General features: G+C 27.6%; 1 protein-coding gene across 1 annotated transcript in view; it reads left to right on the top strand.

The window, feature by feature from the left end:
• Window positions 1-522: 522 nt before the first annotated feature.
• The window catches only part of LOC123263495 (protein artichoke-like), a 36,851-nt gene continuing 19,593 nt past the window's right edge, over window positions 523-17,780 (top strand). Inside the window, exons 1-2 of the mRNA XM_044726304.1 lie at window positions 523-742; window positions 5,829-6,401. The gene's annotated coding sequence lies outside the window, so the exon portion shown is untranslated. The remainder of the gene's footprint in view (window positions 743-5,828; window positions 6,402-17,780) is intronic.

Genomic DNA, 17,780 nt, shown 5'->3' with positions numbered 1-17,780 from the left:
GATGTGGGTACTCAAATGAAAGCTCTCGATGAGTGTAACATCAGAATGAGCTTATATCTTTAATACATAGCACCACTAAATATATATTTAAGAAAAACTTTCCGATAATATTTTTTATAATTTAAAAATTAATTTTTAGTAATATTAAATTAATCCAAGTTTTTTTCTTCTATGAAACTAATTTTCTGTGCTCAAGATTTTTTTTCTCTTAATTCAAACAAACTTTTCCATTAGTATATAATTATAATAACAAAACAAATTATCATAACAAATTTAAAAGTAGAAATAAACACGGTAATAAATGAAAATATTTAACAACTTTTTACGGGGGGGGGGGGGGGGAGAAAAAGTTCCGGAAGAAATGCCAAAATGAAGACGAGATGATTCTCAGTTGTTTCTAACCCCTCGTTCACTACGATACAGAGCTCCATTGACTCCCCGCCTACCGCAAGACTGAGCTGGCAACAGAATGAACGAGAGAGAGAAAGAAAGAGAGTAATCGCGGATCGGACGCTCCCTCATCTCTGCGCGAACGCAGGCACCAGTACGCCGGCAGCCTCTGAATGGGCTGGAGCTATTTTGGGCACGTCGCGCTCGCGGTTATCTTTGTTCCGCGTCACGTTCTTCCGCGACAAATGACACTAGACGTGCTGGTACACGCGGTCCATTTGACACACCGTACCTAAGATTCTTCAATTTGTTCAAATTGTTCGGCTTTGTTCCTGGAAAGTGGATTGTTCAGGTTAGCAAGTGTTTTGTTCAGAAAAAGAATGGCGTTTTTTTTTTTTTCAAGTGGTCATTTGTTTAATTTGAACAAAGTTTGTTCAATTATTGTTTGAACAATGTTTGTTCAATAATTGTTCAAACAAAAATAGTCAAGTGGATTTTTGAACAATGGTTGTTGTTTGAAAGTTTGTTCAGTGATTGGTGACAAAAATTTTGTTCAATAATTGTTCAAACAAAAATTGTTCAGTGATTTTTTGAACAATATTTTTTGAACAAAAATTGTATAGTTGTCTGAACAATTTTTGTTCAACAATTTTTTATACAAAGTTTGTTCAATAATTGTTCAAAAAAAATTTGTTCAACAATTGTTCAAACAAAGGTTGTTCAGTGATTGTTTAAACAATAATTTTTGAACAATAATTGTATAGTTGTTGTCAGAACAATATTTGTTTAATAATTTTTTATACAAAGTTTGTTCAATAATTGTTCAAGAAAAGTTTGTTCGATAATTGTTCAAACAAAAATAGTCTAATGGATTTTAGAACAATGGTTATTGTTTGAAATTTTTTTCAGTGGTTGTTCAAACAAAGATTGTTCAATAATCGTTACAACAAAAATAGTCGAGAGGCTTTGTGAACAATTTTTAATGATTAAAAGTTTGTTCAGTGATTGTTGACAAAAATTTTGTTCAATGGCTGTTTGAACAATGATTTTTTCTACATTGCCTGAACAATTTTTTTGTTCAATAATTTTTTATGCAAAGTTTGTTCAATAATTGTTCAAACAAAGATAGTCTAATGGCTTTTTGAACAATGTGTATTGTTTAAAAGTTTGTTCAAACAAAGATTGTTCAATAATTGTTCCAACAAAAATAATCTAGTGGCTTTTTGAACAAGTGTTATTGATTAAAAGTTTGTTCAGTGATTGTTGACAACAATTTTGTCTAAACAAAGATTGTTCAGTGATTGTTCAAACAATAATTTTTAAACAATGATTGTATATTTTTTTTCTGAATAAAAAATTTGCTTAATAATTCATTACGCAAAGTTTGTTCAAACAAAGATTGTTCAGTCATTGTTTAAACAAAGATTGTTCAATCAAATATATTCTAGTGGCTTTTTGAACAATTGTTGTTTGAAAGTTTGTTCGATGATTGTTGACAAAAATTTTGTTCAATTAAAAATTTTTTTGTGATTATTTATAAAATTTTTGTTCAAACAAAGTTTGTTCAATGATTGTTCAAACAAAGTTTGCACAGTTTTTGTTGAGTGATTGTTTGACCAATATTTGTTCTAATATCGTCTAGTGATTGCTGAACCAATATTTGTTCAATAATGTTTCATTTAAAGTTTGTTCAGTGATTGTTCAAAAATTGTTCAAACAAAGTTTGCTTAAATATCCTTCGAAAAAACTTTTAATCCTTGATGAACAAAGTTTCTTACAAATTTCCTTTTATTACACAAAATCTGAAAACAATAAATAATTTTACTGTTTCGTAAAGTAACTTCGTTTACTACCAAAGCAAATACTATTGCAAAACAAGGTTGTTTGATTGTTTGCTAATTATCAGAGTTGTTTATACGCGATCAACTTCGAGGAAATAATTGGAATAGTTTCAGGATTAACATTGTTTCCGAGTTTGTAACATTGTTTGGGAACAATGTTGACACATGCATTCTCATCAGAGCTCTTTTCACAAACAATCACTCGAACAAAGTCTTTGTACCATTTGTTTCTGAACAATCATCGTTCAAAAAAAATGTCTGTCCCTTTTTATGCAATTTTTTTAAGTTTACAAATATTGAACAAAAAAAATTGTTCAATTGTTCAAAACAATCTTTGTTCCTGAACAATAATTGTTCAAAAAAATTCCCCCACCATTTTTTTGCCTTCTCAATCTTACAATATTGAACAAAAAAAAGTTTTTTAATTGTTCAAAACAATCTTTGTTAAATTGTTCAAAACAATCTTTGTTCCTGAACAATAATTGTTCAAAAAAATCCCCCTATTATTTTTTTGTCATTTTTTAAGCTTAAAAATAATGAACAAAAAAATTGTTCAATTGTTCGAAACAATCTTTGTTCAATTGTTCAAAACAATCTTTGTTGTTGAACAATCATTGTTCAAAAAAATACCCCTACCCTTTTTTGTCATTTTTTTAAATTTAAAAATATTGAACAAAAAAAATTGTTTAATTGTTTAAAACAATCTTTGTTCAGAACAATGCACCAAAAAATAGTTCAAATCAAAAAAATTTTTTTTTCTCTCGACTCAGAATTTTTTTTTAAATACTTTGAAGAATATTAAGTAACAAAATAATTCACGGATCAGGTCGATCAGTAGCTTTGTTCTTGCTTATTGAACAGTCATTTATTCACCCTGTTTATCGAAGTTTTCCCGGTAACTGTAAAAAGCGTGTCGCGATCAGCTTACCCACCTTAATAAAAACAACAAAACAAAATCCAATAAAAGACAATCACCGTATCCTTGTTGAACAATGTTTTTTCCTCATCTCAACTTCATTGTATTTATCTCTATATATATATATATATATATATATATATATATATATATATATATATATATATATATATCTAACAGCTTCTATTTCTGACGACGCTTTTTTACTCACAGCTTAATTAGACGTGTGTTTGATAGTGAATCGAAAGTGCTACGTCAACTACCTCGTACCACTTTTCAATTGTTTATTTTTGTCCCAGCATTTTCGCTCTCATCAGAACAAACAAAAAGTTAACGAGCGGACAAACTAAAATAAATAAACAACTTTTTTCATTCAATCACAAGGTTAATTCGGAAATATATAAATAAATAAATTTATATCACTACAAAGGATACTATTGTTCACAACAATTTGGAGATCGCAAAAAAAAAATGATAAAACATTTTTTTTTCTATTGAACAAATCGGATTTCCGCGCTGATTTTTGATAGTTACCTCCGGGCATATACGCGGATGATAGGTACGTTGAATTGAATCGATTGGTTATTAATTCAAGAGTTATCTTGTTTACAATAATCAAAAACAGTAAAATAATAAGCACTAAAAGTTGAAATAGAAATTCTGGCTAAACGGTTAGAGATATTGAAAAATTGATAAGGACCCTTTTGATAGAGAATTAAATTTACTATGAAAAAAGTTTCTTAAAAATTTTTTGTGTCTATTATTTAGCTCGTAAATTGTAATTGAAATTATTATGCCACGCTTTGGGTTGTGCAGTGAATTTTAAAATGACTATAACTCGGAAACTAATCAACCGATTGACTTGGTTCTTAAAAACTTTTTTAAGAAAAGTGTCCTCTAGGTATCTTACAACAAAATCACAACCTAATTACAATTTCTAATTACTGGTAATTAAAAAATTGAATTTTTACTCAAACCACAACCAAATTTAGAGACAATCACCTTACAACGCTCATTTTTTCGGTAAAAAAAAAAGTAACCGCGTTTAATATCTAAGTAACTACATAATAAATGAGTAGGTAGGAAAAATGTATAGAAAAAAAATATAAAACAACGATAAGATGATTATATGTACGTTCTGTTGTATCTCTTGGATTTAAGACTGATTTTTTATTAACGCTCGATTTCTTTTTTACATTTTTATATCTTTCAGATTAATAGATTTTAATCGTATGTAAATAATTCAATAATAATTATCATTATTAATAATAATAATACTTACAATAATTATATTAAGAATATTAAGGATAATTGTAAATATGTTGAATTAGATTGAGTGAGTCAATTGGTGACTGAGAGCAATAATAATTTTAAATTTTTAAAATAAAAATCAAAAATTAGTGTCGATTCCTGGGCATGATTAATGAAAATTAAAATTGTGTACCCCGTACTGTAAAATTTTAGCTCAAATCACTTATTGTATTTATTAATTATTTATTTATTGCATATATAGATATGGACGTAATAAATAGAATTTAAATTATTAAATATTTTTTTTTTTTCAACTTTATCCTTGATCATTTTTTTCTCCAATATTAAGCCAATAAATCGCAATTTAATTATTTATTGCCGCGCTTTGGGTTGTGCAGTGAATTTTGCAATGACTATAACTCCGAAACTAATCGACCGATTGACTTGGTTCTTTAAAAACTTTTTTTAGAAAAGTGTTTCTTAGGTACCTTACAAAAAATCACAACCTAATTACAATTTCTAATTACTGGTAATTAAAAAATTGAATTTTTACTCAAACCACAACCAAATTTGGAGACAATCACCTTACAATGCTCATTTTTTCGGTAAAAAAAAAAGTAACCGCGTTTAATATCTAAGTAACTACATAATAAATGAGTAAGTAGGAAAAATGTATAGAAAAAAAATATAAAACAACGATAAGATGATAAAATGTACGTACTCTTGTATCTCTTGGATTTAAGACTGATTTTTTATTAACGCTCGATTTCTTTTTTACATTTTTTTATCTTTCAGATTAATAGATTTTAATCGTATGTAAATAATTAAATAATAATTATCATTATTAATAATAATAATACTGACAATAATTATATTAATCATATTAAGGATAATTGTAAATATGTTGAATTAGATTGAGTGAGTCAATTGGTGAGTAAGAGCAATAATAATTTTAAATTTTTAAAATAAAAATCAAAAATTAGTGTCGATTCCTGGGCATGATTAATGAAAATTAAAATTGTGTACCCCGTACTGTAAAATTTTAGCTCAAGTCACTTATTGTATTTATTAATTATTTAATTATTGTATATATAGATATGGACGTAATAAATAGAATTTAAATTATTAAATATTTTTTTTTCAATTTTATCCTTGATCATTTTTTCTCATATATGAAGCCCATAAATCGCAATTTAATTATTCATTGCCGCGCTTTGGGTTGTGCAATGATTTTTGTAATGACTATAACTTGTAAACTAATCGACCGATTGACTCAGTTTTTTAGACACTTTTCGAAGAAAAGTGTCTTAGACACTTTTCGTAGAAAAGTGTCCCCTAGGGCCTTGCAAAATTAAAAATAACTTTTACTTATTTAAAGCGTGACCCTTGACATTAAAATAAATTTAACAATTGGAATTGTCTCTTTACAGATGAACCACAATCGATACAACTCCAAGGACAAGTAATGTGAACACAGAAGAGCCACTACTATATATAATACCCGGATCTTCCTGTCTGTCTCGTTTCATCTTCGGCGGAACATAAAATAGAGAATGGAGGAAAGTTTTAGGAAAAGTTTAAAGTTTTAATTGAAATTCAAGATGTTGTCAGTGTTTGTGCACTCTCGACGTGTTAACATTTAATTGTTAAACCTGTTTATACGCACACACACATATATATTTACATATATGTTGGATGTTAAGGGATGCTTCGCTCGAGTTACCGCCGGTACATGTTAACAGAGACACATCAAATGTTCACCGTACATCCATATGCATATATACCTTTAACCTACGTATGTATAACCTGTATACGCTCTTATGTGACATGTGACATGTGTGAGATGGAATAGAGCAACCAAACAGAAGATGTCTGTACGTACATGTGTATAGTAATAGTATAAAGTGTCGCCAAATTGTACAGTGGGGTAGTAAGTGCGTGTGAGGATTAACCTGTGTGTTGTCATAAGTATTCAAACAGCCAAGTACATCACTTCCGAGCTCGTAAGTTTTTACACCTTTTTTTTAAATATAAAAAAATAATCTATAAAATAGAAAAAATCATAATTTTATTTTTTCAAATTGAAATTTTGGATAAATTGGAGGAGATACAGAAAAATTATACACGGAAAGAAAATTGAAGGAATTTTTACTATTTTACTATCGTAATTTTAATAAAAATTTTATTCTAGAATATTTGACAATTAATAGGAATAAATAAGTTTCTTATAATATTTCTTAATTTTTGATATTTAACCCATAAATTTGAATTTTATTATTTAGTGCCGCGCTTTGGGTTGTGTAATGATTTTTAAAATGACTATAACTCGGAAACTAATTGAGCGATTGATTTGGTTCTTTGAAAACTTATTGTAGAAAAGTGTTCCCTAGGTCTCTGCAAAAAATTAGACCAATTGGTTTATTACAAAGATAATTATGGTAACTTTAAATTTTAATTAATAGAAATTCAGCTTATTTTTCTCAATTTAAATTTTTGAAAAATTCCGGCTAAATAGTAAGAAATACAAAAAAATTATGAAACTTTTTTAATAGAAAATTAAATTTCCTACAAAATAGGTTTCATATTTTTTATATTTACCCCATAAATCACAATTTTATTATTTATTGCCGCGCTTTGGGTTGTGTAGAGAATTTTGTAATGACTATAACTTAGAAACTAATCGACCGATTGATTTAGTTCTTTAAAAACTTTTCGTAGAAAAGTGTCCCTTAGGTCTGTACAAAAAATTAGATCAATCGATCAATTAGAAAGAAAATTATGGTCATTGCGAAAATTTGCATTGTAAAAATGATAAAAGATACAAAAGAATCATAAGAAACTTTTTTAAAATAGTAAATTCAATTTCCTACAAAGGAAAATATATAATTTTTTTAATATTTTTGATATTTAGCCCATAAATTGGAATTTAATTATTTATTGCCGCGCTTTGGGTTGTGCAGGGAATTTTAAAATGACTATAACTCCAAAACTAATCGACCAATTGACTTGGTTCTTTAAAAAATTCCTTTAAAAAAGTGTTTCCTAGGTCCCTCCATAAAATTAGACCAATCTATCAATTAGAAAAAAAATTATAATTATAAATTCTAATAAAAAGAATTTTTGCTTATTTCCCTCAATTCAAACTTTATATTAAAATTTCGACTAAATGGTTATATTGAAAAATTAATAAGAACCTTTTTAATAGGAGGTATCTTATAATTCTTTAATATTTTTTATATTTACCCCATAAATCACAATTTAATTATTTATTGCCGCGCTTTGAGTTGTGCCATAATTTTTGTAATGAGTATAACTCGCAAACTAATCAACCGATTGACTTGATTTTTTTATAATTACTTTCTAAAAAGTGTCCCCTAGGTATCTACGAAAAATCAGGGCCCATAACCTGTTTCTTAAATATTAAATATTTTCAAAAATAAATAAAAAAAAAAGTATCCATTAGCATGTCAGCATATTATCAAAATAATCCGTGAATATTGATTATGAAATTGAGCAATTAAATTCGCATTAAAATCAATTATCGGTGCATTTGAATCCCCGGTATTCCATTAGTACCTGATCCCTCAATTATTACTTTTTCATCGCGCTTCCTTTGTAGCGCTCCAACAAAACCCGGGGATCATTTACAGAGCAATATAATCCTCCTATCCGTATTACCCTCACTATAAATAGAATTAAATTATCATATCGTTCGGAAAAAAAATTCCACTTCTAGATTTTTTAATTCACTACATTGTTAAAAATTTCTATTGTAATTTTACAAGAAATGTATTGGAAGCTAATAGGCAAAACATTTATTTAAAATTACAATCGGGTATAGTAATATTACAAAACATATATAGATGTAAGGTTACTAATTTTACAAATATTTTTAGATTAGCTAAGTTTGTAAAATTACAATACTTTCCTTGAATTTTATTTGAATTGAAATAATAAAAAAAAAAGATTTGATTTAATATTTGTTGTCATTTTATTTTTATGAAGCGCTGACGAGATTTTGCATCTCACGTAGACTTAATTTTTACAACTCTGATGATATACAGTGAAAATAATATTTACCCTGACTAAGAATCGAACGCGAGCCGCTTGCTTGCCAGACCGATACCTAACGCCCTACGCCGTACGACCGATAGGTGGTTCAACATCTTATCATTCTTATAAGTTAATCCTATGTGGTGATTGAGAATTACGGCTTATTATTTATTATTTACATTATTTGTGTTATTTGATGCTGTTTTTTTGATGGAAAATAACTAACTTTTACATTATTTATAATTCATTGAATATTATAAAAATTAAAGTCTAACATATACTCATTCAAATATATTGATTTTGAAATGATCATTTGAGCGTAATATTAAAATTTATAAAAGATAAATGATGCCCCGAATTTATTATTACAAATAAACAACCATAGACTAAACAATTAGTAAAAATAAATACAAAGGACATTGTTGTTTTTTGATACATCAGTCTCATTTTTGTAAAACTGATAAGTATTGTTTTTAAAATTGGAAAACAGTCAAGTAGAATTACAATTCGTGTAATATAATTAAAATTGTCTGGTAACATTACATTGCACTGTGTAATTTTACAATGAAAATTGTAAAAATAAAAAAAAAGCTTTTTAAATTTTTCATCAGATTATTGTAATATAAATTACAATATTTTTTTGTGATTTTACATAGAATTATGCCGAACCAGATGACAAATAATGTTTGCAAAATTAAAAAACTTTTTCCTAAAAATTGACCAACGGTTCTGCAATATTACAATGCGTGTTAGGTTTATACATGAAGATTGTAAAATTACAATACATCTTAATAGATTTCTAGACAAGTGTTGAAAATTAAATGAATTGTATTTTATTTTGCATTGCTATACACTGATTTGTAATTTTACTTATTATTAGTTTTGTAATATTCTTGTAATTTTACAAAAATTTTCAACAGTTTATGCAATTTTTATAAATATTTTATTAATAAAAAAAAATTATTAAATAACATTAAAGCTTCTGTTTTTTTTTTAATTTTTTCCAACGATCCATTGAGAAGTTAGGCGTAAGTAAATCAAGTATCGCAACCGATGGTATATTGAGTTAATATAACTGTCGGAAACTTCGGCGAACATAATTGCCGCTTCTATTTGTACCGATATCAAGCACCTATGATATGATATCAGCCCAGACAAGATGTGTTTCTCGTATATTGATAGAATCAGCCGTATATTAGGGTAAATATAGTTTATCGTCGATGATGTTGAGTCTACAGTCTGTAAAATCTATTGATTGCTCATGTGTTTATTAGTTTGGTAATTAAAGCAGTACTGGTTTATTGATTTAATCAAAAGTTTCAAATAGGAGGTAATTTATTGACAAACTTGTCTTTTGACTAAATGATAAGACATAAAAGAAAATTATGATACTTTTTTTGTAGAAAATTAAAATTCATATTATTGATATTTACCCCATAACTAGCATTTAAATTATTTATTACCGCACTTTGGGTTGTGCAGTGAATTTTAAAATGACTATAACTCGGAAACTAATCAACCGATTAATTTGGTTCTTTAAAAACTTTTTTTAGAAAAGTCTCCCCTAGGTACCTTACAACAAAATCATAACCTAATTACAATTTCTAATTACTGGTAATTAAAAAATTGAATTTTTACTCAAACCACAACCAAATTTGGAGGCATTCACCTTACAACGCTCATTTTTTCGGTAAAAAAAAAAGTTACCGCGTTTAATATCTAAGTAACTACATAATAAATGAGTAAGTAGGAAAAATGTATAGAAAAAAAATATAAAACAACGATAAGATGATAATATGTACGTACTGTTGTATCTCTTGGATTTAAGACTGATTTTTTATTAACGCTCGATTTCTTTTTTACATTTTTTTATCTTTCAGATTAATAGATTTTAATCGTATGTAAATAATTCAATAATAATCATGATTATTAATAATAATAATACTTACAATAATTATATTAATAATATTAAGGATAATTGTAAATATGTTGAATTAGATTGAGTGAGTCAATTGGTGATTGAGAGCGATAATAATTTAATTTTTTTTTTGCCGCGCTTTGGGTTGTACAGTGAATATTGAAATGACTATAACTCGGAAACTAATTGACCGATTGACTTGGTTCTTTAAAAAATTTTTTTAGAAAAGTGTCCTCTAGGTATCTTACAACAAAATCACAACCTAATTACAATTTCTAATTACTGGTAATTAAAAAATTGAATTTTTACTCAAACCACAACCAAATTTGGAGGCATTCACCTTACAACGCTCATTTTTTCGGTAAAAAAAAAAGTAACCGCGTTTAATATCTAAGTAACTACATAATAAATGAGTAAGTAGGAAAAATGTATAGAAAAAAAATATAAAACAACGATAAGATGATAATATGTACGTACTCTTGTATCTCTTGGATTTAAGACTGATTTTTCATTAACGCTCGATTTCTTTTTTACATTTTTTTATCTTTCAGATCAATAGATTTTAATCGTATGTAAATAATTCAATAATAATTATGATTATTAATAATAATAATACTTACAATAATTATATTAATAATATTAAGGATAATTGTAAATATGTTGAATTAGATTGAGTGAGTCAATTGGTGATTGAGAGCGATAATAATTTAATTTTTTTTTTTGCCGCGCTTTGGGTTGTACAGTGAATATTGAAATGACTATAACTCGGAAACTAATTGACCGATTGACTTGGTTCTTTAAAAACTTTTTTTAGAAAAGTGTCCTCTAGGTATCTTACAACAAAATCACAACCTAATTACAATTTCTAATTACTGGTAATTAAAAAATTGAATTTTTACTCAAACCACAACCAAATTTGGAGGCATTCACTTTACAACGCTCATTTTTTCGGTAAAAAAAAAAGTAACCGCGTTTAATATCTAAGTAACTACATAATAAATGAGTAAGTAGGAAAAATGAATAGAAAAAAATATAAAACAACGATAAGATGATAATATGTACGTACTTTTGTATCTCTTGGATTTAAGACTGATTTTTTATTAACGCTCGATTTCTTTTTTACATTTTTTTCTCTTTCAGATTAATAGATTTTAATCGTATGTAAATAATTAAATAATAATTATGATTATTAATAAAAATAATACTCACAATAATTATATTAATAATATTAAGGATAATTGTAAATATGTTGAATTAGATTGAGTGAGTCAATTGGTGAGTAAGAGCAATAATAATTTTAAATTTTTAAAATAAAAATCAAAAATTAGTGTCGATTTCTGGGCATGATTAATGAAAATTAAGACTGTGTACCCCGTACTGTAAAATGTTAGCTCAAGTCACTTATTGTATTTATTAATTATTTAATTATTGTATATATAGATATGAACGTAATAAATAGAATTTAAATTATTAAATATTTTTTTTTCAATTTTATCCTTGATCATTTTTTTTATCTTCAATATTAAGCCGATAAATCGGAATTTAATTATTTATTGCCGCGCTTTGGGTTGTGCAATGATTTTTGTAATGACTATAACTCGTAAACTAATCGACCGATTGACTTAGTCCTTTAGACACTTTTCTACGAAAAGTGCCCCCTAGGTCTCAACAAAAATTGATCAAAAAATTCCATGGGTTAAATGTGGGCCCATAACCTGTTAAAATACTAAATTGACCAGTTTTAGTTTTATTCTTTTTATAAAAATGAAATTCAATCAGCATATCATAAATTACACTCTCACAAAAAAAAGCTCCCGCTATAATACAATAGAAGAATTTATTGGATCACAGTGGTCAATACCCGATATTTACAAGCTCTAGGGAGTCCTATATTTATCTGACGTGATTACAAGCTTCGGGCGGGTCCATACATGCCAAAAATTAAAAGCCATTCTTGCAATAAATTACATATTTTATTTCAATGAAAAAAATTTCTAAATTTTTCACATGTTATTTTTATTTATTATAAATTATTAATAATGAATATTTCAAAATTGGTGTATAGTTTATATTTTAATATTAATAGTCAACGCCGCTAGTGTGAGTTTATTTTTTATAACCAATCTCGATAAAAAAATATTTTACATACGCTCCAGGAAGTTTTGTCACGTTTAAAATGTTTTAACATTTGAATTATTTAAAAAATTTCTTTGTTTCCAAAAAAGGCCATTTTTCTTTTTAAAAAAATATTAAAAATATTTCTTATCGTGTAGAGCTTAAAGAGGGTTAATATACAAGTAAAATGCATTACATTACATGTATTTTTGAAAAATTTTGGAATTTTCCAAAATTTTGGATAATTACAAAAATTTTCCAAAAATTACATTTACAACATTTTTGAGTATGTGGAGCTTAAAGAGAGTAAAAGTACGAGTAAAATGAATACCCACATGAATTTTTGGAAAATTTTGCAATTTTCCAAAAATTACTTTAAAAATATTTTTGATTATGTGGAGCTTTAAAAGGGTAAAAGTACGAGTAAAATGAGTACCCACATGGATTTTTCGAATTTTTGGAAAATTTCGAAATTTTGGAATTTTCCAAAATTTTGGAAAAAATCGAGCGGGTACTCAAACTGTCGGTAATTGAATACTGATAACAGTACAGAGCTTTGTTTCTAGATAAACACACCATGGCGGCGATAATTGATAAAAAACGGGAGAATGAGGGAAAACTGGGTTGTCTAAATATTTTGATATTTTATGCCCGCTGGCCAGTTAATATGAACTGTTTATCAATCATATACGCTGCAATTGAGAATAATAAACATAAAACGGTAGATGGTCGGAAAAACAATTTTTATTTAGATAGAATGGAGGAAGGAAATGAAATATTCGAGGAAAATATCGAGAAAAGTAGAGCAAATGGATGCTTGCACTCGAGAGCATATATTTAACCTATATATGTATATATGACGTCATTCAAAAATCTGTAGTGCGGATCGATAATCACGAAATGTTGAAAATGTGTTTCATTTCTGACGGTAATCTCAAACCCTTCAAAAACTCCAGGTAATAAAAGATGATAAAAGCTTCCTGAAATATGAGTAATATTTTAGTATTTATCGCGATTAAAGTTACTAGTGAATAATTCGAAACCTTCTAGGAGTCTACTTTTTCATTTTTCACTCTAACAATAATATTTTTAAGGCTTATTATCCTTTTTAAGTTTTATAAAATATTCTAGGACTCTTAGGAAATGATCTAGGACTCTTAAGAAATATTCTAGAAATCTTAGAAACTTTCTAGAAGTCAATTTTTTTATTTTTAAGACTAACAATAATTTTTTCTAAGACTTATTAACGTTCTAAAGTTCTAGAAAATATTCTAGAACTCTTAGGAAATATTCTAGAACTACTAGAAACTTTCTAGAAGTCAAATTTTTCATTGTAAAGTCTAATAATAATTTTATCTAAGACTTATTATCGTTTTAAAGTCTTAAAGTGATTTAGGAGCTTCTAGAAAATAGTCTAGGACTCCTAGAAAATATTCTAGGACTTCTAGGAAATATTTTAGGACTCATATAAACTTTCTTGTAGTCAACTTTTTCATTTTTAAGTCTAACAATAATTTTTTTTAAGACTTATTGTTTTAAAGTCTTAAAATATTGTAGGAGCTCCTATAAAATATCCTAAGACTATTAGGAAATATTCTAGAACTCTTATAAACTTTCTAGAAGTCAAATTTTTCATTGTAAAGTCTAATAATAATTTTTTCTAAGACTTATTATCGTTTTAAAGTCTTAAAGTGATTTGGGAACTTCTAGGAATTTTTTTTAGACTTATTATCGTTCTAAAGTTTCAGAAAAAATTCTAAGACTCTTAGAAAATATTCTAGGACTTCTATAAACTTTCTAGGAGTCAAATTTTTTCATTTTTAAATCTAACAGGAATTTTTTTTAGACTTATTAACGTTCTAAAGTTCTAAAAAATATTCTAGGACTCTTAGGAAATATTCTAGGACTGTTAAAAAATATTCTACGACTCCTATAAACTTTATAGAAGTCAATTTTTTCATTTTTAAGCCTGATAATAATTTTTTATAACATATATTAACGTCTTCAAGTTCTAAAAAATATTCTAGGACTCTTAAGAAATATTCTAGGACTCCTATAAATTTTCTAGAAATCAATTTTTTTATTAAAAAAAACTCTCTTTATAAATTTTTCGCTATCACCAACCCTTCATCCATAATTTCAATTTATTATTGTTGCAACTGTAAAAATTTATGTCAAAAAAAGCTTTCAGTGATCCTTTACAAGCAGTAAAATTATAAAATAAGAAATTCAGTCGTAGAAATAAATTTTCTTATTATTCCCTCGGAAGGAGAATAGGATAGAAACAAAAAATTGTGACCCAGTGTAGTTGCAGAAGGGGCCGAAAAGTTGATGCAGACGCTTCCCCCCCCCCTTTCTGCTCCCTTCCTGATATCGCACACGCGGTCGTTAATGGAGCCACCACGGAAATTGGTTCCAAGTCATCTCTCTTTTTCTCTTTCCATTCGCCCTTTGCCACTACTTTTTGTACAGTCTTCTTCCGGCGGTCCTTTATACACACAGATACATTTGTGCGTAGATGTAGTCCCGGTTACCGCATCGCTCGTGGCAATAAAATGAAAATAAGTGCCTCGTGTTCGCTCTACCCTCTACCAGCCATACTCAACCTTTTTATTTATTTTTCTATATATATATATATATATATATATATATATATATATACACCTTTTTTCAGTCTGTTCTCACTCCGACCTATTCCATTCTTTATTACGAGCTTCAACGACGAATAAACCCTTATTTTTTACCGAGTTAACCGTTAACAAGATGGAAGTTGATAATTTTAAGGAGTGGGGGAAAATGCGCAAATTTATTGGGGTCATTCGATTATCGAGTCATAGACGATTCCTTATTTTTTATTGCACTTAAATGTGTGATAAAGTCACGATTTATCAGTCTGTTAACATATCTAGTGACTTAAGAGATAATTTTTAGGAAAAAAAGATTCTAGAATGTTCTTAGGAGTCCTAGATTGTTCCTGAGAGTCTTAGAATAATTAAGAAATTTTTTTTAAGTTGGAAGAAAATATTTTGGGAAAAAATGTGGAAAAATTGGGTTCAGAAAAATTTTTAGGAGTCCTAGAAAGTTTTTAGGAGTCTAAGGAAGTTTCTAGGAGTCCTAGAATAATTAAGGAATTTTTTTTTAAGGTTAGAGGAAAAAATTTTGGGGAAAAATTGGGTTCAGAAAACTTTTTAGGACTTTTAGAAAGTTTCTAGGAGTCTTAGAATGATTCTAGGAGTCCTAGAATAATTAATGAATTTTGTTTTAGGTTAGAGGAAAAATTTTGAGAAAAAATGTGGAAAAATTGGGTTCAGAAAAATTTTTAGGAGTTCTAGAAAGTTTCTAGGAGTCTTAAAATGATTATAGGAGTTCTAGAATGATTCTTAAAAATTCATAGAATATTCTGCAACTTTTTGTAAAATCAGAAGTGTAAAAAATGTTTTTTTAAAAGCTCAGTTACAAAAAAATAAATTCTAGAATGTTTCTAGGAGTCCTAGAATGTTCCTATGAGTCCTAAAATAATAAAGGAATTTTTTTTTAGATTTGAAGGTAATTTATTTTTTTTTTTTTTCAAAAAGATTTCTTGTGATTTTTAATATTTAAACCCCAAATTTGCAATTTGAACATTAATCCATTTAAAATTTCTAGAATTTTAGATTTAAATTTTGGGGGAAAATAAGAGATAGGAAAAAAGTTAGAAGGACCTTTTTTTGTAGAGAATTAAAAAAGTTTTCTTATAATGTTTTTGTTTTTCTATTATTTATCTCATAATTTGTAATTGAAATTATTGTGCCGCGCTTTGGGTTGTGCAGTGAATTTTAAAATGACTATAACTCCGATACTAATCAACCGATTGACTTGGTTCTTTAAAAACTTTTCCGAGAAAAGTGTCATCTAGGTCTTTGCAAAAAATCACCGTGATAATCAGACTCCTTGTTATTAATTACCTCCGATGTTTTTCAGCCACAATAGATCTGAATCAGCAATTTCTTATCTATTGTCAGCTCCAATAGACAAACAGTAGGTCAGCATCTAAAACTATATAAATCTAACTTAGTCTCGAGTTGACACGGAATTTATTGAAAAAATTTTTCGGCAGAAAAGAATAATAGTCACCGGAATATAACTTAAACTGCTACGGATTTAATACACCACGAAAGACAAGAATAACCAGAGGGTAGAGAATATAAGTACAAGTATAGAGAAGGATAAGGGATAAGGGGATAGGAGTAGACCACGACAAAAGAGACATATATCCAACTAAAACTTCAACGTAACGTTACGTGTGTTTTACGCTAGACTATCTCTCATGGAGTCATGGAGGAACTCGATTGGCTTGGAGTAGCCTTGGATCCACGCCAAGATGCTCATTCCTTCTTCTCTTCCTTCTTACTCGTTCTTCTTATTCTACTTACGCTCTTTCAACTCTATATCTACTACAAGACTTATACTGTCGAATATATATCGCATCACTCGGTGAACTTTGTCTGACCCGGCTGCGCTTTTCAATTATTTTCTATTTTTAATCGTAACAGGTTATGGGCCCAGACTTAGCCCAAAGATTTTTTGTAGAGACCTAGGGGACACTTTTCGTAGAAAAGTGTCTAAAGAAACAAATCAATCGGTCAATTAGTTTCCGAGTTATAGTCATTACAAAAATAATTGCACAACCCAAAGCGCGGCAATAAATAATTACATTGCGATTTATGGGCTTAATATTGGAGAAAAAAATGATCAAGGATAAAATTGAAATAAAAAAAAATATTTAATAATTTAAATTCTATTTATTACGTCCATATCTATATATACAATAATTAAATAATTAATAAATACAATAAGTGACTTGAGCTAAAATTTTACAGTACGGGGTACACAATTTTAATTTTCATTAATCATGCCCAGGAATCGACACTAATTTTTTATTTTTATTTTAAAAATTTTAAATTATCATTGCGCTCAGTCACCAATTGACTCACTCAATCTAATTCAACATATTTATAATTATCCTTAATATTATTAATATAATTATTGTAAGTATTATTATTATTAATAATCATAATTATTATTTAATTATTTACATACGATTAAAATCTATTAATCTGAAAGATATAAAAATGTAAAAAAGAAATCGAGCGTTAATAAAAAATCAGTCTTAAATCCAACAGTACGTACATATTATCATCTTATCGTTGTTTTATATTTTTTTTCTATACATTTTTCCTACTTACTCATTTATTATGTAGTTACTTAGATATTAAACGCGGTTACTTTTTTTTTTACCGAAAAAATGAGCGTTGTA

The sequence above is a fragment of the Cotesia glomerata genome, linkage group LG4, assembly GCF_020080835.1.
Source record: "Cotesia glomerata isolate CgM1 linkage group LG4, MPM_Cglom_v2.3, whole genome shotgun sequence".
NCBI classification, from domain to species: Eukaryota; Metazoa; Arthropoda; class Insecta; order Hymenoptera; family Braconidae; genus Cotesia; species Cotesia glomerata.
The sequence above is the reverse complement of the archived record's forward strand: the minus strand, read 5'-3'. Positions and strand labels throughout refer to the sequence as shown.